Genomic DNA, 24,769 nt, shown 5'->3' with positions numbered 1-24,769 from the left:
TGCAAGCATTGCAAATCAATTATTAGCTTGCTGTTCAGTGGAGGGGCTGTGTGGTACCAAGTCTAAGATTAAGGGTCTCTTTTCCTAGTTTAAAATTATAAACGTTCAACATTGGCCATGCTGTCAATGAAGCACGTACAAAACAACTGTTAACTCGGAGCTGCAAAATCTGGCTTTAGTGAGTTCAAGACAACTGGGAACTTGGGAAAAACGAACTACGACTGGGAAAATTTATGTTGAACTTTCATCCAACTCGGAATTGTAAATCCGGAACTCAGGCCTCTTTCTAGAGCTACGACCTGAAGATCACTGACGTCATCATGATTCAACCTTTTTTATTTTCGAGTTCCTAGTTGTCTTAAAAGCACCATGCATCCAGAGAATGGCAGACTTTGATGACAAAGTTTGATGACAAAATTTGCCCACCTTCCTGTTCAAGTGAGCACAGCACAACAAAGTGAGTCCAAAAATATATTGTATGCTGCTGCATATATGATGTTATATGCCAGGGAGATATGTATACTGTAGCTAAGAAAGTAATACTAAGTGTATGTTGTTTAGTAAGCTGTTAGTAGCCCATGTGCCTCACTCTAATAATTGGTCTATTTTCACCTCTTAATTTCGCCTACAGTTTTGACTTGGTGGTGTACATGTACCCTATTACCTGTTTTTGAGAAATGTAATCATTGAATATTGTAAGAGCTTTCATTGTCTGCTTATATGCCCTCTATATTTATCCTACGGTTCGACTTGGTGTAAATGGAGAACACTGTAAGAACGGCACATGTAATGAAATTCTGTCGCTGTACATTTCAAAAGTGCTGAACAAATCGTTATATTGACTACATCCGTCCTAGCTCGCACATTAATGCCTCTTATCCGCTTGTCGTCCCCTTATGCCATAGTTTGTACATCTCAATTGTCAATAGAAACCACATTTGTTTAAGCAAGTCAGCCATATCAGCTATGTTTTTTTAAAAGGCAGTAAATGAGGCTAAATGAATTGCTTCGCTGCCAGACAAGGCTCCGCTGATAGCCAGGTGTAGCAATGGTAAGGTTGTTGGGACTCTGTTGGGACTCTGCTGTTGGGACAGCTTTATGTAGGCCCTAACAGTTTGTGGGCACCGTGTGTCACCTTTTTACAGCGATTAATGTATTGTTTAGTGTTGTGTTGTGTAGTGGCTTTGCTTGCATCCCACTTTTTTTTTTTTGCCCCACCAAGATTTACATGCTAAAATCGCAACTGGTCACCATAGTAACCTAACCTATGTGCTTGCACTTCGACTCACGTTGGTTGAGTGCCCTCCACTTCTTTTCAATTATCAATATGTATTTACAGACACTGTAGTAAACTACAGTCTGATCATATTCAACTTAACAGCTACGTAATTCTCCCCCCATTTAGGCAGCCTACCAGTGGTGTAAAGTCCTTAAGTAAAAATATTTGTAAGTACTACTTAAGTATTTTGGGGGGGTATCTGTACTTTACTATTTATATTTTTGACAACTTTCACTTTTACTTCACTATATTCCTAAAAAAGAACATCCCTGGTCATCCCTACTGTCTCTGATCTGGGTCACTAAACACAAAATGTGCCTTTGGCTATCTGTAAATGAATAAATAAAATGAAAAAATGGTGCCCCCTGGTTTGCTTAATATAAGGATTTTGAAATAATTTATACTTTTAGATTTACTTTTACTCAAGTAGTATTTTATTGGGTCACATTTACTTGAGTCATTTTCTGTTAGGTATCTTTACTTTTACTCAAGTATGACAATGGGTACCTTTTCCACCACTGCAGCCAACTCTATTTCAGTAAGACCACACATACTAGGCACACTTGAACTCTCACGCCCAACTAGGAGGTAGGCTGCTGAAGTTGAAGCAGCAAATTCATAGAATGTGAATAATGCGAAAATAATGTGATTTTAATACAATATGTAGGCTAACGCATACAAAACAGAAAGATGACCGTTTCCAAATAATCTGTAGGACAACAAAAATATTTTAATCCCAAAGTTGTCTGTCTGACCGCTCGCTACCGCCCGCAGCATGAAAACTGTCGACCGCACCGCAATGATCTCTGTGGGAACCTGCAGGTAGCGCAGGCATCCGGCGGGAATGCAGCCCTCTAGTGCAGTCAATACACAACACTATGCTCATCATGTCTTAGCAGGATCAGATGGTGACAGCGGTCCCAGCAGGGTCAGACAGGGAGCTCAGGTGAATTTTGCAGTACAGAGCCTTGCAAAAGTATTCATCCCCCTTGGCGTTTTTCCTATTTTGTTGCATTACAACCTGTAATTGAAAAAACATTTTTTGGGGATTTCATGTAATGGACATACACAAAATAGTCCAAATTGGTGAAGGGAAATGAAAAAAATAACTTGTTTCAAAAAATTCTACAAAATAAATAACGGAAAAGTGGTGCGTGCACATGTAGTCACCCCCTTTTCGATGAAGCCCCTGAATAAGATCTGGTGCAACCAATTACCTTCAGAAGTCACATAATTAGTTAAATAAAGTCCACCTGTGTGCAATCTAAGTGTCACATGATCTGTCACATTATCTAAGTATATATACACCTGCTCTGAAAGGCCCCAGAGTCTGCAATACCACTAAGCAAGGGGCACCACCAAGCAAGCAGCACCATGAAGACCAAGGAGCTCTCCAAACAGGTCAGGGACAAAGTTGTGGAGAAGTACAGATCAGGGTTGGGTTATAAAAAAATGTCAGAAACGTTGAACATCCCACGGAGCACCATTAAATCCATTATTAAAAAATTGAAAGAATATGGCACCACAACAAACCTGCCTAGAGAGGGCCGCCCACCAAAACTCACGGACCAGGCAAGGGGGGCATTAATCAGAGAGGCAACATAGAGACCAAAGATAACCCTTAAGGAGCTGCAAAACTCCACAGTGGAGATTGGCGTATCTGTCCATAGGACCACTTTCAGCCGTACACTCCACAGAGCTGGGCTTTACGGAAAGGTGGCCAGAAAAAACCCATTGCTTAAAGAAAAAAATAAGCAAACATGTTTGGTGTTCTCCAAAAGGCATGTGGGAGACTCACCAAACATATGGAAGAAGGTACTCTGGTCAGATGAGACTAAAATTGAGCTTTTTGGCCATCAAGGAAAACGCTACGTCTGGCGCAAACCCAACACCTCTCATCACCCCAAGAACACCATCCCCACAGTGAAGCATGGTGGTGGCAGCATCATGCTGTGGGGATGTTTTTCATCAGCAGGGACTGGGAAACTGGTCAGAATTGAAGGAATGATGGATGGTGCTAAATACAGGGAAATTCTTAAGGAAAACCTGTTTCAGTCTTCCAGAGATTTGAGAATGGGACAGAGGTTCACCTTCCAGCAGGACAATGACCCTGAGCATACTGCTAAAGCAACACTCAAATGGTTTAAGGGGAAACATTTAGATGTCTTGGAATGGCCTAGTCAAAGCCCAGACCTCAATCCAATTGAGAATCTGTGGTATGACTTAAAGATTGCTGTACACCAGCGGAACCCATCCAACTTGAAGGAGCTGGAGCAGTTTTATATACTGTATACTATATGGGGGATTGGAAATTATGCAGACAATTACATTAATGGAAGCTACAATCTATCCACAATATTAAAGCTGTTCTTCCACAATGTGTTCAGTATGGAGTAATGGAGTTGTAACTCTCTGGCCTGTACTGAGCTGTTCCTCCACGGTGTGTTCAGTATGGAGTAATGGAGTTGTAACTGTCTGGCCTGTACTGAGCTGTTCCTCACAGTGTGTTTAGTATGGAGTAATGGAGTTGTAACTGTCTGGCCTGTACTGAGCTGTTCCTCCACAGTGTGTTCAGTATGGAGTAATGGAGTTGTAACTGTCTGGCCTGTACTGAGCTGTTCCTCCACAGTGTGTTCAGTATGGAGTAATGGAGTTGTAACTGTCTGGCCTGTACTGAGCTGTTCCTCACAGTGTGTTCAGTATGGAGTAATGGAGTTGTAACTGTCTGGCCTGTACTGAGCTGTTCCTCCACAGTGTGTTCAGTATGGAGTAATGGAGTTGTAACTGTCTGGCCTGTACTGAGCTGTTCCTCCACAGTGTGTTCAGTATGGAGTAATGGAGTTGTAACTGTCTGGCCTGTACTGAGCTGTTCCTCACAGTGTGTTCAGTATGGAGTAATGGAGTTGTAACTGTCTGGCCTGTACTGAGCTGTTCCTCACAGTGTGTTCAGTATGGAGTAATGGAGTTGTAACTGTCTGGCCTGTACTGAGCTGTTCCTCCACAGTGTGTTCAGTATGGAGTAATGGAGTTGTAACTGTCTGGCCTGTACTGAGCTGTTCCTCACAGTGTGTTCAGTATGGAGTAATGGAGTTGTAACTGTCTGGCCTGTACTGAGCTGTTCCTCCACAGTGTGTTCAGTATGGAGTAATGGAGTTGTAACTGTCTGGCCTGTACTGAGCTGTTCCTCCACAGTGTGTTCAGTATGGAGTAATGGAGTTGTAACTGTCTGGCCTGTACTGAGCTGTTCCTCACAGTGTGTTCAGTATGGAGTAATGGAGTTGTAACTGTCTGGCCTGTACTGAGCTGTTCCTCACAGTGTGTTCAGTATGGAGTAATGGAGTTGTAACTGTCTGGCCTGTACTGAGCTGTTCCTCACAGTGTGTTCAGTATGGAGTAATGGAGTTGTATCTGTCTGGCCTGTACTGAGCTGTTCCTCCACAGTGTGTTCAGTATGGAGTAATGGAGTTGTAACTGTCTGGCCTGTACTGAGCTGTTCCTCCACAGTGTGTTCAGTATGGAGTAATGGAGTTGTAATTGTCTTGCCTGTACTGAGCTGTTCCTCCACAGTGTGTTCAGTATGGAGTAATGGAGTTGTAACTGTCTGGCCTGGACTGAGCTGTTCCTCACAGTGTGTTCAGTATGGAGTAATGGAGTTGTAACTGTCCGGCCTGTACTGAGCTGTTCCTCACAGTGTGTTCAGTATGGAGTAATGGAGTTGTTTATGTCCTCCTCTGAAGGAGCACTAAACTGCACAGTGCACACACTGCATGGCTTCTGGAGTCAGACGGGTTCCATGCTGAGAGGTGACAAGCTATTTAACATGTTCATATACAGTTGCTATAACAACACCACCAGTCAGCTGTTTAACATGTTCATATACAGTTACTATTACAACACCACCAATCTGCTGTTTACTATGTTCATATACAGTTGCTATTACAACACACACCAAAGTCAGCTGTTTAACGTGTTTTTTTTCCATTGCTATTACAACACACCAAAGTCAGCCATTGGTTGTGTTTACTGTTTATGCAGAAAACCCTTGATTTGGAATCCAGTAGAAATTGAACATCTTTAAGACTATTTCTACAACCATTTCACAAAATTCTGAAATTCACAATATTACACAAGTTTCGACCGCTCTTGAGAGCTGTTTCAACCACTTCATTCTATGGGTGGAAAAGTGTGTGTGTGTAGTGGTCTCAGTGGAAACTCTCTGTCATTCACATGGTGAGTTGAGCCCATAATTCAAGTAGAATAATGGTCTTACTAGAGCAGACTGAGTCTTGTCACTGTAACTCATGATCACCTAAACTAATTTCAGGTCAATTGGAGGGACATTCTGTTCCAGAGAAAGTATAATCTACGTCTTTCATGACTCTAGGTGACTGGCCATGAGGAGGAAGGTGTTGAGTTGGACAGCAGTTCCAGAACAGCAGAAAACATGTAAAAAGCTGGAAGCTCTGCACATATTCATCTCCTCTGGATATCTACCTCACCTGCGCTGAGCTACTCTGAACCAAAACAGGATCCAAAGCATCAAGAAGAGCCAAGACAAATAGAGGATGGGAAGACTGGGAGTAAAACAACAGGAGACCTGGACCTGAGACCTACCAGCTACCTACTGGGACAAACCTGGACCTGAGACCTACCAGCTACCTACTGGGACAAACCTGGACCTGAGACCAACCAGCTACCTACTGGGACAAACCTGGACCTGAGACCTACCAGCTACCTACTGGGACAAACCTGGACCTGAGACCTACCAGCTACCTACTGGGACAAACCTGGACCTGAGACCTAACATCTACCTACTGGGACAAACCTGGACCTGAGACCTACCATCTAACTACTGGGACAAACCTGGACCTGAGACCTACCATCTACCTACTGGGACAAACCTGGACCTGAGACCTAGCAGCTACCTACTGGGACAAACCTGGACCTGAGACCTACCAGCTACCTACTGGGACAAACCTGGACCTGAGACCAACCAGCTACCTACTGGGACAAACCTGGACCTGAGACCTACCAGCTACCTACTGGGACAAACCTGGACCTGAGACTTACCAGCTACCTACTGGGACAAACCTGGACCTCCTCTCCTCTCCTCTCCTCTCCTCTCCTCTCCTCTCCTCTCCTCTCCTCTCCTCTCCTCTCCTCTCCTCTCCTCTCCTCTCCTCTCCTCTCCTCTCCTCTCCTCTCCTCTCCTCTCCTCTCCTCTCCTCTCATTTACATTTACATCATTTAGCTCCTATCCAGAGTGACTTACAAATTGGTGCATTCATCTTATGATAGCCAGTGGGACAACCACTTTACAATATATATATATTTCCTCTCCTCTCCTCTCCTCTCTGTCCTGTAGTCTCTTAAACTGACTGGAAGACAGGGGGAGAACCGCCTCTCACACATTGATTAGTTGAAAGGACAGGGGAAGAATATTTTCTGAGAGGACAGAGGGAGAACCGTTTCCTGGCAGCTAGGAAGATGAGGAGGTTCTAGTCCATGAGATGGTTTCGTTTTCCCTGGTTAAGGAGAGAGACCGCACAGACTGAGACCAGCCCACTCATACCAAAGGTACAGGAACTGTCTGTCTGTCTGTATGACAACCTGTGTGCTGTTAGGTATATACTCACTGTACATCATACTGAATAAAGTTTACAGACCCTTCAACGTTGCAAGCATAGAAAAACAATCTAGAAAGCACTTGCAACCTTTAACCCTGTCAATTTGACTGGTAAACACACGGGTACACTCACAATAGCTAGCAGTCCACCCATTATGCCATTCTTGACTTGAATGGGGAGACCTGTTCTATAGATTATATTTCTATGGTTGAGAGTAGGCTAAACCTAAAGACAATGACCACTATAGACTGAACTTGATAAGTTGTTTTGGTCTCAGGGAAACCTAATTGTGTTTTGTCCATCCTGTATTCCTCTCTGAAGACAGACACAGATAGAGAGTTGTCAGGAGTCCTTCAGGGGAGTGAGGACAGCAGCACAGAAGAACAGGCTCCAGAACCAGGACCTAATGATGGACCAGAGAACCAGGGTAGAACCAGGGAGGTAGAACCCAGAGCCCATAGCAGGCCCTTCTCCCTGAGCGACTGCCTTCTCAAGTACCTCCTGTTCTTCAGCAACCTCCTCTTCACGGTGCTAGGCCTGTTGGTCCTGGCCCTGGGTCTGTGGGGGCTCATCAACAAGGAATCCTTCTCTCAGGAGAAAATAGGACAGATCAGCACCGACCCCATGCTGGTGTTTGTGATGCTGGGCTTGGTGCTGTCCACCCTCTGCCTGTCAGGCTGTGTGGGGGCTCTGAGAGAGAACTGCTGCCTGTTCCAGGTCTTCTCAGCCACGGTGCTGGTCCTGGTAGTAGCCTAGGTCCTAGCGGCCATCTTGGCCTACAGCCTGCAGGGACAGATAGAGGGATACCTGAGGTCAGGTATGCTGGCTGCCATGGTGCGTTACCAGGATGACCTGGACCAACGGTTCATCACAGATGAGATCCAGATAGGACTGCAGTGCTGCGGGGCCAACAACTACAGAGACTGGCAGGTCAACATGTGAGTGAGATGTGACTGACCAGACCACTGACATGATGACTTGTGATGACATGGTTCATTGACTGACACACAGCCTTGTGAACTGATGTCTGTCAATGGGGGTTGTTAGGGTTTCATCATTTTGATAATTTTGATAGTTTGATAGTTTTTATAGTTTTAAAAGATAATTTATCTCAGAGAATAACCTGTATGAATAAAGATGAAATAAAATATACATCTGTAAAAGATGTTACACAACTAGGGTTATTGCTTTTATGTCACATAACATTATCCAAGCAGCCAATTTGATTGGTTGCAGTCCTTGACTTCTCCCCTCCCATGTCCTCTCCCTCCCAGGTACTATAATGGGGGTGTAATCCAGGCTCTGTCATAGCCGGCCACGACCGGGAGACCCATGGGGCGGCGCACAATTGGCCCAGCGTCGTCCAGGGTAGGGGGGGGAATGGCCGGCAGGGATGTAGCTCAGTTGGTAGAGCATGGCGTTACAGTAGTACATTTGAATAGACAATTCCTTCATATGACCTACAGGGGGCAGCAGTGCTAACCTAACAGCTTGTAATGACTGTAGCTGGCCTCCACAGGAGCTGGTCAGAGGTATTCTGTTGTTCTGCTTTAATAATCAGTCAGTCAACAACACAGTATTTACATATCAACTTTATCTCCACAGTAGTTACACATTGTTAACACTGTCAATCCCAAAACACAAATCTAGGGCTGCAGTGCATTCATGTATTTCATGTATTCAGAAGCATCTGCTAATGGTGTTTTTATCAGATCCAGGTACAGTATTGTAATGGAATGACTCCTGTTAGGAGTCTATGGGCTACATTAGTCCCTTAGTCTCTTCCCCATTATCATCCTCTATGCTGCAGTGCTGTAGTCCACCTCTGAGATCCAGTCATCCATCACCTCAGATTTGACACTGCCAGGCCCCAAGGCCAGGTTTGTCTCAGTAGTCTGTTGATAGGTCTCAGGTCCAGGTATGTCCCAGGAGGTAGATGGTAGGTCTCAGGTCCAGGTTTGTCCCAGTAGGTAGCTGGTAAGTCTCAGGTCCAGGTTTGTCTCAGTAGATAGATGTTAGGTCTCAGGTCCAGGTTTGTCCCAGTAGGTAGCTGGTAGGTCTCAGGTCCAGGTTTGTTCCATTAGGTAGCTGGTAGGTCTCAGGTCCAGGTTTGTCCCAGTAGGTAGCTGATAGGTCTCAGGTCCAGGTTTGTCCCAGTAGGTAGCTGGTAGGTCTCAGGTCCAGGTTTGTCCCAGTAGGTAGCTGGTAGGTCTCAGGTCCAGGTTTGTCCCAGTAGATAGATGGTAGGTCTCAGGTCCAGGTTTGTCCCAGTAGGTAGATGGTAGGTCTCAGGTCCAGGTTTGTCCCAGTAGGTAGCTGGTAGGTCTCAGGTCCAGGTCTCCTGTTGTTTTACTCCCAGTCCTCCCATCCTCTATTTGTCTTGGCTCTTCTTGATGCTTTGGTTCCTGTTTTGGTTCAGAGTATCTCAGCGCAGGTGACGTAGATATCCAGAGGATAGGAATATGTGCAGATCTTCCAGCTTTTTAAATGTTTTCTGCTGTTCTGGAACTGCTGGCCAACTCAACACCTTCCTCCTCATGGCCAGTCAGCTAGAGTCATGAAAGACGTCAATTATACTCTCTCTGGAACAGATTGTCCCTCAAATTGACCTTAAATGAGTTGAGGTGAACATGAGTTACACTGACCAGACTCAGTCTGCTCTAATATGACCATTATTCTATTGGAATGATGGGCTCAACTCACCATGTGAATGACAGAGACTTTCCACTGAGACCACAACACTCACAAACTTTTCCACACATATAATGAAGGGGTCCAAACAGCTCTCAAGAGCGGTCGAAACTTGGGTAATATTGTGAATTTCTGAGTTTTGTGAAATGGTTGCAGAAATAGAATTACAGATGTTTGATTTCTACTGGATTCCAAATCACAGGATATTCTGCATAAACAGTAAACACAAGCAATGGCTGATTTTGGTGTGTTGTTATAGCCACTGTATATGAACATGTTAAGCAGCTGTCTTTGGTGTGTGTTGTTATAGCAACTGTATACAAACATGTTAAACAGCTTTTCTTCAGCATGAAACGCGTCTGACTCCAGAAGCCGTGCAGCACAGTGCTCCATCAGATGAATACATTAACAACTGCATTACTCCATACAGAACACACTGTGTTGGGGCAGCTCAGTACAGGCCAGACTGTGTAATGGATTTCTGTTAGCAGCTCCCACAGGTCACCATACTCTATCCAACTCTTCAACAGGGATTGCGGTATTTCAGAACATCAATACCTGAACCATTTAATCAGTCTAGTCTTCAGATGCTTCAGATTTGAACAAATTAGATTTGACAGTAAACAAAACGTTCAAATATTTACACACTCTACAATCTAGTGGACTATTCTTTATAATGGACCTTTGGGAAGAACGGAAAGATTATTTCTACAGCATAGTACATGGACTCTGCTCCCTCCCCAACACACACGCATGCATGCACGCACGCACGCACACACACACACACACTCTTCCTGTGTAGTACTGTCTCTTCATGTGTAGTACTGTTTCTTCCTGTGTAGTCCTGTCTCTTCCTGTGTAGTACTGTCTCTTCCTGTGTAGTACTGTCTCTTCCTGTGTAGTGCTGTTTCTTCCTGTGTAGTACTGTTTCTTCCTGTGTAGTACTGTCGCTTCCTGTCTCTTCCTGTGTAATATTGTCTCTTCATGTGTAGTACTGTCTCTTCCTATGTAGTACTGTCTCTTCCTGTCTCTTCCTGTGTAGTATTGTCTCTTCATGTGTAGCACTGTCTCTTCCTATGTAGTACTGTCTCTTCCTGTCTCTTCCTGTGTAGTACTTGCTCTTCCTGTGTAGTCCTGTCTCATCCTGTGTAGTACTGTCTCTTCCTGTGTAGTTCTGTCTCTTCCTGTCACTTCCTGTGTAGTACTGTCTCTTCCTGTGTAGTACTGTTTCTTCCTGTGTAGTACTGTCTCTTCCTGTGTAGTACTGTCTCTTCCTGTCTATTCCTGTGTAGTACTTGCTCTTCCTGTGTAGTACTGTCTCCTCCTGTGTAGTACTGTCTCTTCCTGTTTAGTACTGTCTCTTCCTGTGTAGCACTGTCTCTTCCTGTGTAGTACTGTCTCCTCCTGTGTAGTACTGTCTCTTCCTGTGTAGTACTGTCTCTTCCTGTGTAGTACTGTCTCTTCCTGTGTAGTACTGTCTCTTCCTGTGTAGTACTATTTCTTCCAGTGTAGTACTGTTTCTTCCTGTGTAGTACTGTCTCTTCCTGTCTCTTCCTGTGTAGTATTGTCTCTTCATGTGTAGTACTGTCTCTTACTGTGTAGAACTGTCTCTTCCTGTGTAGTACTGTCTCTTCCTGTGTAGTACTACATCTTCCTGTCTCTTCCTGTGTAGCATTGTCTCTTCCTGTGTAGTCCTGTCTCTTACTGTGTAGTACTGTCTCTTCCTGTGTAGTACTGTCTCTTCCTGTCTCTTCCTGTGTAGTACTGTCTCTTCCTGTGTAGTACTGTTTCTTCCTGTGTAGTACCTTCTCTTCCTGTGTAGTACTATATTTTCCTGTGTATTCCTGTGTAGTACTGTCTGTTCCTGTGTAGTGCTGTCTCTTCCTGTGTAGTACTGTCTCTTCCTCTGTAAAACTGTTTCTTCCTGTGCAGTACTGTTTCTTCCTGTGTAGTACTGTCTATTCCTGTGTAGTACTGTCTCTTACCGTGTAGTACTGTCTCTTCCTGTCTCTTCCTGTGTAGTACTGTCTCTTCCTCTGTAGTACTGTCTCTTCCTGTGTAGTATTGTTTATTCCTGTGTAGTACTCTTTCTTCCTGTGTAGTACTGTTTCTTCCTTTGCAGTACTGTTTCTTCCTTTGTAGTACTGTCTCTTCCTGTCTCTTCCTGTGTAGTACTGTTTCTTCCTGTGTAGTACTGTTTCTTCCTGTGTAGTACTGTCTCTTCCTGAGTAGTACTGTTTCTTCCTGTTTAGTACTGTTTCTTCCTGTGTAGTACTGTATCTTCCTGTGTAGTACTGTCTCTTCCTGTCTCTTCCTGTGTAGTACTGTCTCTTCCTGTGTAGTACTGTCTCTTCCTGTGTAGTACTGTCTCTTCATTTGTAGTACTGTATCTTCCTGTGTAGTACTGTCTCTTCCTGTGTAGTACTGTTTCTTCCTTTGTAGTACTGTTTCTTCCTATATAGTACTGTCTCTTCCTGTCTCTTCCTGTGTAGTACTGTCTCTTCCTGTCTCTTCCTGTGTAGCATTGTCTCTTCATGTGTAGTACTGTCTCTTCCTGTGTAGTACTGTCTCTTCCTGTGTAGTATTGTTTATTCCTGTGTAGTACTCTTTCTTCCTGTGTAGTACTGTTTCTTCCTTTGCAGTACTGTTTCTTCCTTTGTAGTACTGTCTCTTCCTGTCTCTTCCTGTGTAGTACTGTTTCTTCCTGTGCAGTACTGTTTCTTCCTGTGTAGTACTGTCTCTTCCTGAGTAGTACTGTTTCTTCCTGTTTAGTACTGTTTCTTCCTGTGTAGTACTGTATCTTCCTGTGTAGTACTGTCTCTTCCTGTCTCTTCCTGTGTAGTACTGTCTCTTCTTGTGTAGTACTGTCTCTTCCTGTGTAGTACTGTCTCTTCATGTGTAGTACTGTATCTTCCTGTGTAGTACTGTCTCTTCCTGTGTAGTACTGTTTCTTCCTTTGTAGTACTGTTTCTTCCTATATAGTACTGTCTCTTCCTGTCTCTTCCTGTGTAGTACTGTCTCTTCCTGTCTCTTCCTGTGTAGCATTGTCTCTTCATGTGTAGTACTGTCTCTTCCTGTGTAGTACTGTCTCTTCCTGTGTAGTACTGTTTCTTCCTGTGTAGTACTGTCTCTTCCTGTGTAGTACTGTCTCTTCCTCTGTAAAACTGTTTCTTCCTGTGCAGTACTGTTTCTTCCTGTGTAGTACTGTCTATTCCTGTGTAGTACTGTCTCTTACCGTGTAGTACTGTCTCTTCCTGTCTCTTCCTGTGTAGTACTGTCTCTTCCTCTGTAGTACTGTCTCTTCCTGTGTAGTATTGTTTATTTCTGTGTAGTACTCTTTCTTCCTGTGTAGTACTGTTTCTTCCTGTGCAGTACTGTTTCTTCCTTTGTAGTACTGTCTCTTCCTGTCTCTTCCTGTGTAGTACTGTTTCTTCCTGTGCAGTACGGTGTCTTCCTGTGTAGTACTGTCTCTTCCTGTCTCTTCCTGTGTAATATTGTCTCTTCATGTGTAGTACTGTCTCTTCCTATGTAGTACTGTCTCTTCCTGTCTCTTCCTGTTTAGTATTGTCTCTTCATGTGTAGCACTGTCTCTTCCTATGTAGTACTGTCTCTTCCTGTCTCTTCCTGTGTAGTACTTGCTCTTCCTGTGTAGTCCTGTCTCATCCTGTGTAGTACTGTCTCTTCCTGTGTAGTTCTGTCTCTTCCTGTCACTTCATGTGTAGTACTGTCTCTTCCTGTGTAGTACTGTTTCTTCCTGTGTAGTACTGTCTCTTCCTGTGTAGTACTGTCTCTTCCTGTGTAGTACTGTCTCTTCCTGTGTAGCACTGTCTCTTCCTGTGTAGTACTGTCTCCTCCTGTGTAGTACTGTCTCTTCCTGTGTAGTACTGTCTCTTCCTGTGTATTACTGTCTCTTCCTGTGTAGTACTGTCTCTTCCTGTGTAGTACTGTTTCTTCCAGTGTAGTACTGTTTCTTCCTGTGTAGTACTGTCTCTTCCTGTCTCTTCCTGTGTAGTATTGTCTCTTCATGTGTAGTACTGTCTCTTACTGTGTAGTACTGTCTCTTCCTGTGTAGTACTGTCTCTTCCTGTGTAGTACTACATCTTCCTGTCTCTTCCTGTGTAGCATTGTCTCTTCCTGTGTAGTCCTGTCTCTTCCTGTGTAGTACTGTCTCTTCCTGTGTAGTACTGTCTCTTCCTGTATCTTCCTGTGTACTACTGTCTCTTCCTGTGTACTACTGTCTCTTCCTGTGTAGTACTATATTTTCCTGTGTATTCCTGTGTAGTACTGTCTGTTCCTGTGTAGTGCTGTCTCTTCCTGTGTAGTACTGTCTCTTCCTCTGTAAAACTGTTTCTTCCTGTGCAGTACTGTTTCTTCCTGTGTAGTACTGTCTATTCGTGTGTAGTACTGTCTCTTACCGTGTAGTACTGTCTCTTCCTCTCTCTTCCTGTGTAGTACTGTCTCTTCCTCTGTAGTACTGTCTCTTCCTGTGTAGTATTGTTTATTCCTGTGTAGTACTCTTTCTTCCTGTGTAGTACTGTTTCTTCATGTGCAGTACTGTTTCTTCCTTTGTAGTACTGTCTCTTCCTGTCTCTTCCTGTGTAGTACTGTTTCTTCCTGTGCAGTACTGTTTCTTCCTGTGTAGTACTGTCTCTTCCTGAGTAGTACTGTTTCTTCCTGTTTAGTACTGTTTCTTCTTGTGTAGTACTGTATCTTCCTGTCTCTTCCTGTGTAGCATTGTCTCTTCATGTGTATTACTGTCTCTTCCTGTGTAGTACTGTCTCTTCCTGTCTCTTCCTGTGTAGTACTGTCTCTTCCTGTGTAGTACTGTTTCTTCCTGTGTAGTACTGTCTCTTCCTGTGTAGTACTGTCTCTTCCTGTGTAGTACTGTCTCTTCCTGTGTAGTACTGTCTCTTCATGTGTAGTACAGTATCTTCCTGTGTAGTACTGTCTCTTCCTGTGTAGTACTGTTTCTTCCTGTGTAGTACTGTTTCTTCCTATGTAGTACTGTATCTTCCTGTCTCTTAATGTGTAGCATTGTGTCTTCATGTGTAGTACTGTCTCTTCCTTTGTAGTACTATCTCTTCCTGTCTCTTCCTGTGTAGTACTGTTTCTTCCTGTGCAGTACTGTTTCTTCCTGTGTAGTACTGTCTCTTCCTGAGTAGTACTGTTTCTTCCTGTTTAGTACTGTTTCTTCCTGTGTAGTACTGTATCTTCCTGTGTAGTACTGTCTCTTCCTGTCTCTTCCTGTGTAGTACTGTCTCTTCCTGTGTAGTACTGTCTCTTCCTGTGTAGTACTGTCTCTTCATGTGTAGTACTGTATCTTCCTGTGTAGTACTGTCTCTTCCTGTGTAGTATTGTTTCTTCCTTTGTAGTACTGTTTCTTCCTATATAGTACTGTCTCTTCCTGTCTCTTCCTGTGTAGTACTGTCTCTTCCTGTCTCCTCCTGTGTAGCATTGTCTCTTCATGTGTAGTACTGTCTCTTCCTGTGTAGTACTGTCTCTTCCTGTGTAGTACTGTTTCTTCCTGTGTAGTACTGTATCTTCCTGTGTAGTACTGTCTCTTCCTCTGTAAAACTGTTTCTTCCTGTGCAGTACTGTTTCTTCCTGTGTAGTACTGTCTATTCCTGTGTAGTACTGTCTCTTACCGTGTAGTACTGTCTCTTCCTGTCTCTTCCTGTGTAGTACTGTCTCTTCCTCTGTAGTACTGTCTCTTCCTGTGTAGTATTGTTTATTTCTGTGTAGTACTCTTTCTTCCTGTGTAGTACTGTTTCTTCCTGTGCAGTACTGTTTCTTCCTTTGTAGTACTGTCTCTTCCTGTCTCTTCCTGTGTAGTACTGTTTCTTCCTGTGCAGTACGGTGTCTTCCTGTGTAGTACTGTCTCTTCCTGTCTCTTCCTGTGTAATATTGTCTCTTCATGTGTAGTACTGTCTCTTCCTATGTAGTACTGTCTCTTCCTGTCTCTTCCTGTTTAGTATTGTCTCTTCATGTGTAGCACTGTCTCTTCCTATGTAGTACTGTCTCTTCCTGTCTCTTCCTGTGTAGTACTTGCTCTTCCTGTGTAGTCCTGTCTCATCCTGTGTAGTACTGTCTCTTCCTGTGTAGTTCTGTCTCTTCCTGTCACTTCATGTGTAGTACTGTCTCTTCCTGTGTAGTACTGTTTCTTCCTGTGTAGTACTGTCTCTTCCTGTGTAGGACTGTCTCTTCCTGTGTAGTACTGTCTCTTCCTGTGTAGCACTGTCTCTTCCTGTGTAGTACTGTCTCCTCCTGTGTAGTACTGTCTCTTCCTGTGTAGTACTGTCTCTTCCTGTGTATTACTGTCTCTTCCTGTGTAGTACTGTCTCTTCCTGTGTAGTACTGTTTCTTCCAGTGTAGTACTGTTTCTTCCTGTGTAGTACTGTCTCTTCCTGTCTCTTCCTGTGTAGTATTGTCTCTTCATGTGTAGTACTGTCTCTTACTGTGTAGTACTGTCTCTTCCTGTGTAGTACTGTCTCTTCCCGTGTAGTACTACATCTTCCTGTCTCTTCCTGTGTAGCATTGTCTCTTCCTGTGTAGTCCTGTCTCTTCCTGTGTAGTACTGTCTCTTCCTGTGTAGTACTGTCTCTTCCTGTCTCTTCCTGTGTACTACTGTCTCTTCCTGTGTAGTACTGTTTCTTCCTGTGTAGTACCTTCTCTTCCTGTGTAGTACTATATTTTCCTGTGTATTCCTGTGTAGTACTGTCTGTTCCTGTGTAGTGCTGTCTCTTCCTGTGTAGTACTGTCTCTTCCTCTAGAAACTGTTTCTTCCTGTGCAGTACTGTTTCTTCCTGTGTAGTACTGTCTATTCGTGTGTAGTACTGTCTCTTACCGTGTAGTACTGTCTCTTCCTGTCTCTTCCTGTGTAGTACTGTCTCTTCCTCTGTAGTACTGTCTCTTCCTGTGTAGTATTGTTTATTCCTGTGTAGTACTCTTTCTTCCTGTGTAGTACTGTTTCTTCCTGTGCAGTACTGTTTCTTCCTTTGTAGTACTGTCTCTTCCTGTCTCTTCCTGTGTAGTACTGTTTCTTCCTGTGCAGTACTGTTTCTTCCTGTGTAGTACTGTCTCTTCCTGAGTAGTACTGTTTCTTCCTGTTTTGTACTGTTTCTTCCTGTGTAGTACTGTATCTTCCTGTCTCTTCCTGTGTAGCATTGTCTCTTCATGTGTATTACTGTCTCTTCCTGTGTAGTACTGTCTCTTCCTGTCTCTTCCTGTGTAGTACTGTCTCTTCCTGTGTAGTACTGTTTCTTCCTGTGTAGTACTGTCTCTTCCTGTGTAGTACTGTCTCTTCCTGTGTAGTACTGTCTCTTCCTGTGTAGTACTGTCTCTTCATGTGTAGTACAGTATCTTCCTGTGTAGTACTGTCTCTTCCTGTGTAGTACTGTTTCTTCCTGTGTAGTACTGTTTCTTCCTATGTAGTACTGTATCTTCCTGTCTCTTAATGTGTAGCATTGTGTCTTCATGTGTAGTACTGTCTCTTCCTGTGTAGTACTGTCTCTTCCTGTCTCTTCCTGTGTAGTACTGTCTCTTCCTGTGTAGTACTGTCTCTTCCTGTGTAGTACTGTCTCTTCATGTGTAGTACTGTATCTTCCTGTGTAGTACTGTCTCTTCCTGTGTAGTACTGTTTCTTCCTTTGTAGTACTGTTTCTTCCTATATAGTACTGTCTCTTCCTGTCTCTTCCTGTGTAGTACTGTCTCTTCCTGTCTCTTCCTGTGTAGCATTGTCTCTTCATGTGTAGTACTGTCTCTTCCTGTGTAGTACTGTCTCTTCCTGTGTAGTACTGTTTCTTCCTGTGTAGTACTGTCTCTTCCTGTGTAGTACTGTCTCTTCCTCTGTAAAACTGTTTCTTCCTGTGCAGTACTGGTTCTTCCTGTGTAGTACTGTCTATTCCTGTGTAGTACTGTCTCTTAACGTGTAGTACTGTCTCTTCCTGTCTCTTCCTGTGTAGTACTGTCTCTTCCTCTGTAGTACTGTCTCTTCCTGTGTAGTATTGTTTATTTCTGTGTAGTACTCTTTCTTCCTGTGTAGTACTGTTTCTTCCTGTGCAGTACTGTTTCTTCCTTTGTAGTACTGTCTCTTCCTGTCTCTTCCTGTGTAGTACTGTTTCTTCCTGTGCAGTACGGTGTCTTCCTGTGTAGTACTGTCTCTTCCTGTCTCTTCCTGTGTAATATTGTCTCTTCATGTGTAGTACTGTCTCTTCCTATGTAGTACTGTCTCTTCCTGTCTCTTCCTGTTTAGTATTGTCTCTTCATGTGTAGCACTGTCTCTTCCTATGTAGTACTGTCTCTTCCTGTCTCTTCCTGTGTAGTACTTGCTCTTCCTGTGTAGTCCTGTCTCATCCTGTGTAGTACTGTCTCTTCCTGTGTAGTTCTGTCTCTTCCTGTCACTTCATGTGTAGTACTGTCTCTTCCTGTGTAGTACTGTTTCTTCCTGTGTAGTACTGTCTCTTCCTGTGTAGTACTGTCTCTTCCTGTGTAGTACTGTCTCTTCCTGTGTAGCACTGTCTCTTCCTGTGTAGTACTGTCTCCTCCTGTGTAGTACTGTCTCTTCCTGTGTAGTACTGTCTCTTCCTGTGTATTACTGTCTCTTCCTTTGTAGTACTGTCTCTTCCTGTGTAGTACTGTTTCTTCCAGTGTAGTACTGTTTCTTCCTGTGTAGTACTGTCTCTTCCTGTCTCTTCCTGTGTAGTATTGTCTCTTCATGTGTAGTACTGTCTCTTACTGTGTAGTACTGTCTCTTCCTGTGTAGTACTGTCTCTTCCTGTGTAGTACTACATCTTCCTGTCTCTTCCTGTGTAGCAATGTCTCTTCCTGTGTAGTCCTGTCTCTTCCTGTGTAGTACTGTCTCTTTCTGTGTAGTACTGTCTCTTCCTGTCTCTTCCTGTGTAATACTGTCTCTTCCTGTGTAGTACTGTTTCTTCCTGTGTAGTACCTTCTCTTCCTGTGTAGTACTATATTTTCCTGTGTATTCCTGTGTAGTACTGTCTGTTCCTGTGTAGTGCTGTCTCTTCCTGTGTAGTACTGTCTCTTCCTCTGTAAAACTGTTTCTTCCTGTGCAGTACTGTTTCTTCCTGTGTAGTACTGTCTATTCGTGTGTAGTACTGTCTCTTACCGTGAAGTACTGTCTCTTCCTGTCTCTTCCTGTGTAGTACTGTCTCTTCCTCTGTAGTACTGTCTCTTCCTGTGTAGTATTGTTTATTCCTGTGTAGTACTCTTTCTTCCTGTGTAGTACTGTTTCTTCCTGTGCAGTACTGTTTCTTCCTTTGTAGTACTGTCTCTTCCTGTCTCTTCCTGTGTAGTACTGTTTCTTCCTGTGCAGTACTGTTTCTTCCTGTGTAGTACTGTCTCTTCCTGAGTAGTACTGTTTCTTCCTGTGTAGTACTGTATCTTCCTGTCTCTCCCTGTGTAGCATTGTCTCTTCATGTGTATTACTGTCTCTTCCTGTGTAGTACTGTCTCTTCCTGTCTCTTCCTGTGTAGTACTGTCTCTTCCTGTGTAGTACTGTTTCTTCCTGTGTAGTACTGTCTCTTCCTGTGTAGTACTGTCTCTTCCTGTGTAGTACTGTCTCTTCCTGTGTAGTACTCTCTCTTCATGTGTAGTACAGTATCTTCCTGTGTAGTACTGTCTCTTCCTGTGTAGTACTGTCTCTTCCTGTGTAGTACTGTCTCTTCCTGTGTAGTACTGTCTCTTCATGTGTAGTACTGTATTTTCCTGTGTAGTACTGTCTCTTCCTGTGTAGTACTGTTTCTTCCTTTGTAGTACTGTTTCTTCCTATATAGTACTGTCTCTTACTGTCTCTTCCTGTGTAGTACTGTCTCTTCCTGAGTAGTACTGTTTCTTCCTGTCTTTTCTTGTGTAGTACTGTCTCTTCTTGTGTAGTATTTTCTCTTCCTGTGTAGTGCTGTTTCTTCCTATGTAGTACTGTCTCTTCCTGTGTAGTACTGTCTCTTCCTGTGTATTACTGTCTCTTCCTGTGTAGTACTGTTTCTTCTTGTGTAGTACTGTTTCTTCCTGTGTAGTACTGTCTCTTCCTGCGTAGTACTGTTTCTTCCTGTTTAGTACTGTTTCTTCCTGTGTAGTACTGTATCTTCCTGTCTCTTCCTGTGTAGCATTGTCTCGTCATGTGTAGTACTGTCTCTTCCTGTGTAGTACTGTAACTTCCTGTCTCTTCCTGTGTAGTACTGTCTCTTCCTCTGTAAAACTGTTTCTTCCTGTGCAGTACTGTTTCTTCCTGTGTAGTACTGTCTATTCGTGTGTAGTACTGTCTCTTACCGTGAAGTACTGTCTCTTCCTGTCTCTTCCTGTGTAGTACTGTCTCTTCCTCTGTAGTACTGTCTCTTCCTGTGTAGTATTGTTTATTCCTGTGTAGTACTCTTTCTTCCTGTGTAGTACTGTTTCTTCCTGTGCAGTACTGTTTCTTCCTTTGTAGTACTGTCTCTTCCTGTCTCTTCCTGTGTAGTACTGTTTCTTCCTGTGCAGTACTGTTTCTTCCTGTGTAGTACTGTCTCTTCCTGAGTAGTACTGTTTCTTCCTGTGTAGTACTGTATCTTCCTGTCTCTCCCTGTGTAGCATTGTCTCTTCATGTGTATTACTGTCTCTTCCTGTGTAGTACTGTCTCTTCCTGTCTCTTCCTGTGTAGTACTGTCTCTTCCTGTGTAGTACTGTTTCTTCCTGTGTAGTACTGTCTCTTCCTGTGTAGTACTGTCTCTTCCTGTGTAGTACTGTCTCTTCCTGTGTAGTACTCTCTCTTCATGTGTAGTACAGTATCTTCCTGTGTAGTACTGTCTCTTCCTGTGTAGTACTGTCTCTTCCTGTGTAGTACTGTCTCTTCCTGTGTAGTACTGTCTCTTCATGTGTAGTACTGTATTTTCCTGTGTAGTACTGTCTCTTCCTGTGTAGTACTGTTTCTTCCTTTGTAGTACTGTTTCTTCCTATATAGTACTGTCTCTTACTGTCTCTTCCTGTGTAGTACTGTCTCTTCCTGAGTAGTACTGTTTCTTCCTGTCTTTTCTTGTGTAGTACTGTCTCTTCTTGTGTAGTATTTTCTCTTCCTGTGTAGTGCTGTTTCTTCCTATGTAGTACTGTCTCTTCCTGTGTAGTACTGTCTCTTCCTGTGTATTACTGTCTCTTCCTGTGTAGTACTGTTTCTTCTTGTGTAGTACTGTTTCTTCCTGTGTAGTACTGTCTCTTCCTGCGTAGTACTGTTTCTTCCTGTTTAGTACTGTTTCTTCCTGTGTAGTACTGTATCTTCCTGTCTCTTCCTGTGTAGCATTGTCTCGTCATGTGTAGTACTGTCTCTTCCTGTGTAGTACTGTCTCTTCCTGTCTCTTCCTATGTAGTACTGTCTCTTCCTGTGTAGTACTGTTTCTTCCTGTGCAGTACTGTTTTTTCCTGTTTAGTACTGTCTATTCCTGTGTAGTACTGTCTCTTACCGTGTAGTACTGTCTCTTCCTGTCTCTTCCTGTGTAGTACTGTCTCTTCCTCTGTAGTACTGTCTCTTCCTGTGTAGTATTGTTTATTCCTGTGTAGTACTCTTTCTTCCTGTGTAGTACTGTTTCTTCCTGTGCAGTACTGTTTCTTCCTTTGTAGAACTGTCTCTTCCTGTCTCTTCCTGTGTAGTACTGTTTCTTCCTGTGCAGTACTGTTTCTTCCTGTGTAGTACTGTCTCTTCCTGAGTAGTACTGTTTCTTCCTGTTTAGTACTGTTTCTTCCTGTGTAGTACTGTATCTTCCTGTCTCTTCCTGTGTAGCATTGTCTCTTCATGTGTAGTACTGTCTCTTCCTGTGTAGTACTGTCTCTTCCTGTCTCTTCCTGTGTAGTACTGTCTCTTCCTGTGTAGTACTGTTTCTTCCTGTGTAGTACTGTCTCTTCCTATGTAGTACTGTCTCTTCCTGTGTAGTACTGTCTCTTCCTGTGTAGTACTGTCTCTTCATGTGTAGTACTGTATCTTCCTGTGTAGTACTGTCTCTTCATGTGTAGTACTGTTTCTTCCTGTGTAGTACTGTTTCTTCCTATGTAGTACTGTATCTTCCTGTCTCTTAATGTGTAGCATTGTGTCTTCATGTGTAGTACTGTCTCTTCCTGTGTAGTACTGTCTCTTCCTGTCTCTTCCTGTGTGGTACTGTCTCTTCCTGTGTAGTACTGTCTCTTCCTGTGTAGTACTGTCTCTTCATGTGTAGTACTGTTTCTTCCTTTGTAGTACTGTTTCTTCCTATATAGTACTGTCTCTTCCTGTCTCTTCCTGTGTAGTACTGTCTCTTCTTGTGTAGTATTTTCTCTTCCTGTGTAGTACTGTTTCTTCCTGTGCAGTACTGTTTCTTCATTTGTAGTACTGTCTCTTCCTGTCTCTTCCTGTGTAGTACTGTTTCTTCCTCTGCCGTACTGTTTCTTCCTGTGTAGTACTGTCTCTTCCTGAGTAGTACTGTTTCTTCCTGTTTAATACTGTTTCTTCCTGTGTAGTACTGTATCTTCCTGTCTCTTCCTGTGTAGCATTGTCTCTTCATGTGTAGTACTGTCTCTTCCTGTGTAGTACTGTCTCTTCCTGTCTCTTCCTGTGTAGTACTGTCTCTTCCTGTGTAGTACTGTTTCTTCCTGTGTAGTACTGTCTCTTCCTGTGTAGTACTGTCTCTTCCTGTGTAGTACTGTCTCTTCCTGTGTAGTACTGTCTCTTCATGTGTAGTACTGTATCTTCCTGTGTAGTACTGTCTCTTCCTGTGTAGTACTGTTTCTTCCTGTGTAGTACTGTTTCTTCCTATGTAGTACTGTTTCTTCCTGTCTCTTAATGTGTAGCATTGTGTCTTCATGTGTAGTACTGTCTCTTCCTGTGTAGTACTGTCTCTTCCTGTCTCTTCCTGTGTAGTACTGTCTCTTCCTGTGTAGTACTGTTTCTTCCTGTGTAGTACTGTCTCTTCATGTGTAGTACTGTATTTTCCTGTGTAGTACTGTCTCTTCCTGTGTAGTACTGTCTCTTCCTGTGTATTAATGTCTCTTCCTGTGTAGTACTGTTTCTTCCTGTGCAGTACTGTTTCTTCCTGTGTAGTACTGTCTCTTCCTGAGTAGTACTGTTTCTTCCTGTTTAGTACTGTTTCTTCCTGTGTAGTACTGTATCTTCCTGTCTCTTCCTGTGTAGCATTGTCTCTTCATGTGTAGTACTGTCTCTTCCTGTGTAGTACTGTCTCTTCCTGTCTCTTCCTATGTAGTACTGTCTCTTCCTGTGTAGTACTGTTTCTTCCTGTGTAGTACTGTCTCTTCCTGTGTAGTACTGTCTCTTCCTCTGTAAAACTGTTTCTTCCTGTGCAGTACTGTTTCTTCCTGTGTAGTACTGTCTATTCCTGTGTAGTACTGTCTCTTACCGTGTAGTACTGTCTCTTCCTGTCTCTTCCTGTATTGTACTGTCTCTTCCTCTGTAGTACTTTGTCTTCCTGTGTAGTATTGTTTATTCCTGTGTAGTACTCTTTCTTCCTGTGTAGTACTCTTTCTTCCTGTGCAGTACTGTTTCTTCCTTTGTAGTACTGTCTCTTCCTGTGTAGTACTGTTTCTTCCTGTGCAGTACTGTTTCTTCCTGTGTAGTACTGTCTCTTCCTGAGTAGTCCTGTTTCTTCCTGTTTAGTACTGTTTCTTCCTGTGTAGTACTGTATCTTCCTGTCTCTTCCTGTGTAGCATTGTCTCTTCATGTGTAGTACTGTCTCTTCCGGTGTAGTACTGTCTCTTCCTGTGTAGTACTGTTTCTTCCTGTCTGGTACTGTCTCTTCCTATTTAGTACTGTCTCTTCCTGTGTAGTACTGTCTCTTCCTGTGTAGTACTGTCTCTTCATGTGTAGTACTGTATCTTCCTGTGTAGTACTGTCTCTTCCTGTGTAGTACTGTTTCTTCCTGTGTAGTACTGTTTCTTCCTATGTAGTACTGTATCTTCCTGTCTCTTAATTTGTAGCATTGTGTCTTCATGTGTAGTACTGTCTCTTCCTGTGTAGTACTGTCTCTTCCTGTCTCTTCCTGTGTGGTACTGTCTCTTCCTGTGTAGTACTGTCTCTTCCTGTGTAGTACTGTCTCCTCATGTGTAGTACTGTTTCTTCCTTTGTAGTACTGTTTCTTCCTATATAGTACTGTCTCTTCCTGTCTCTTCCTGTGTAGTATTTTCTCTTCCTGTGTAGTACTGTTTCTTCCTATGTAGTACTGTCTCTTCCTGTGTAGTACTGTCTCTTCCTGTGTATTACTGTCTCTTCCTGTGTAGTACTGTTTCTTCTTGTGTAGTACTGTTTCTTCCTGTGTAGTACTGTCTCTTCCTGAGTAGTACTGTTTCTTCCTGTTTAGTACTGTTTCTTCCTGTGTAGTACTGTATCTTCCTGTCTCTTCCTGTGTAGCATTGTCTCTTCATGTGTAGTACTGCCTCTTCCTGTGTAGTACTGTCTCTTCCTGTCTCTTCCTGTGTAGTACTGTCTCTTCCTGTGTAGTACTGTTTCTTCCTGTGTAGTACTGTCTCTTCCTATGTATTACTGTCTCTTCCTGTGTAGTACTGTCTCTTCCTGTGTAGTACTGTCTCTTCATGTGTAGTACTGTATCTTCCTGTGTAGTACTGTCTCTTCCTGTGTAGTACTGTTTCTTCCTGTGTAGTACTGTTTCTTCCTATGTAGTACTGTATCTTCCTGTCTCTTAATGTGTAGCATTGTGTCTTCATGTGTAGTACTGTCTCTTCCTGTGTAGTACTGTCTCTTCCTGTCTCTTCCTGTGTGGTACTGTCTCTTCCTGTGTAGTACTGTCTCTTCCTGTGTAGTACTGTCTCTTCATGTGTAGTACTGTTTCTTCCTTTGTAGTACTGTTTCTTCCTATATAGTACTGTCTCTTCCTGTCTCTTCCTGTGTAGTACTGTCTCTTCTTGTGTAGTATTTTCTCTTCCTGTGTAGTACTGTTTCTTCCTATGTAGTACTGTCTCTTCCTGTGTAGTACTGTTTCTTCCTGTGCAGTACTGTTTCTTCCTTTGTAGTACTGTCTCTTCCTGTCTCTTCCTGTGTAGTACTGTTTCTTCCTGTGCCGTACTGTTTCTTCCAGTGTAGTACTGTCTCTTCCTGAGTAGTACTGTTTCTTCCTGTTTAATACTGTTTCTTCCTGTGTAGTACTGTATCTTCCTGTCTCTTCCTGTGTAGCATTGTCTCTTCATGTGTATT

The 24,769-nt window shown here is 43.2% G+C and overlaps 1 pseudogene across 1 annotated transcript; it reads left to right on the top strand.

Moving 5' to 3' along the window:
• Nucleotides 1–6,784: 6,784 nt before the first annotated feature.
• LOC311104066 (tetraspanin-10-like) lies at nucleotides 6,785–7,848 on the top strand (annotated as a pseudogene). Its single transcript has 2 exons — nucleotides 6,785–6,856; nucleotides 7,228–7,848. The product of its transcript is annotated as a tetraspanin-10-like (transcript).
• Nucleotides 7,849–24,769: the final 16,921 nt, after the last annotated feature.

Source organism: Coregonus lavaretus (genome assembly GCF_964263955.1).
Source record: "Coregonus lavaretus genome assembly, chromosome: 28".
NCBI classification, from domain to species: domain Eukaryota; kingdom Metazoa; phylum Chordata; class Actinopteri; order Salmoniformes; family Salmonidae; genus Coregonus; species Coregonus lavaretus.
The sequence above is the reverse complement of the archived record's forward strand: the minus strand, read 5'-3'. Positions and strand labels throughout refer to the sequence as shown.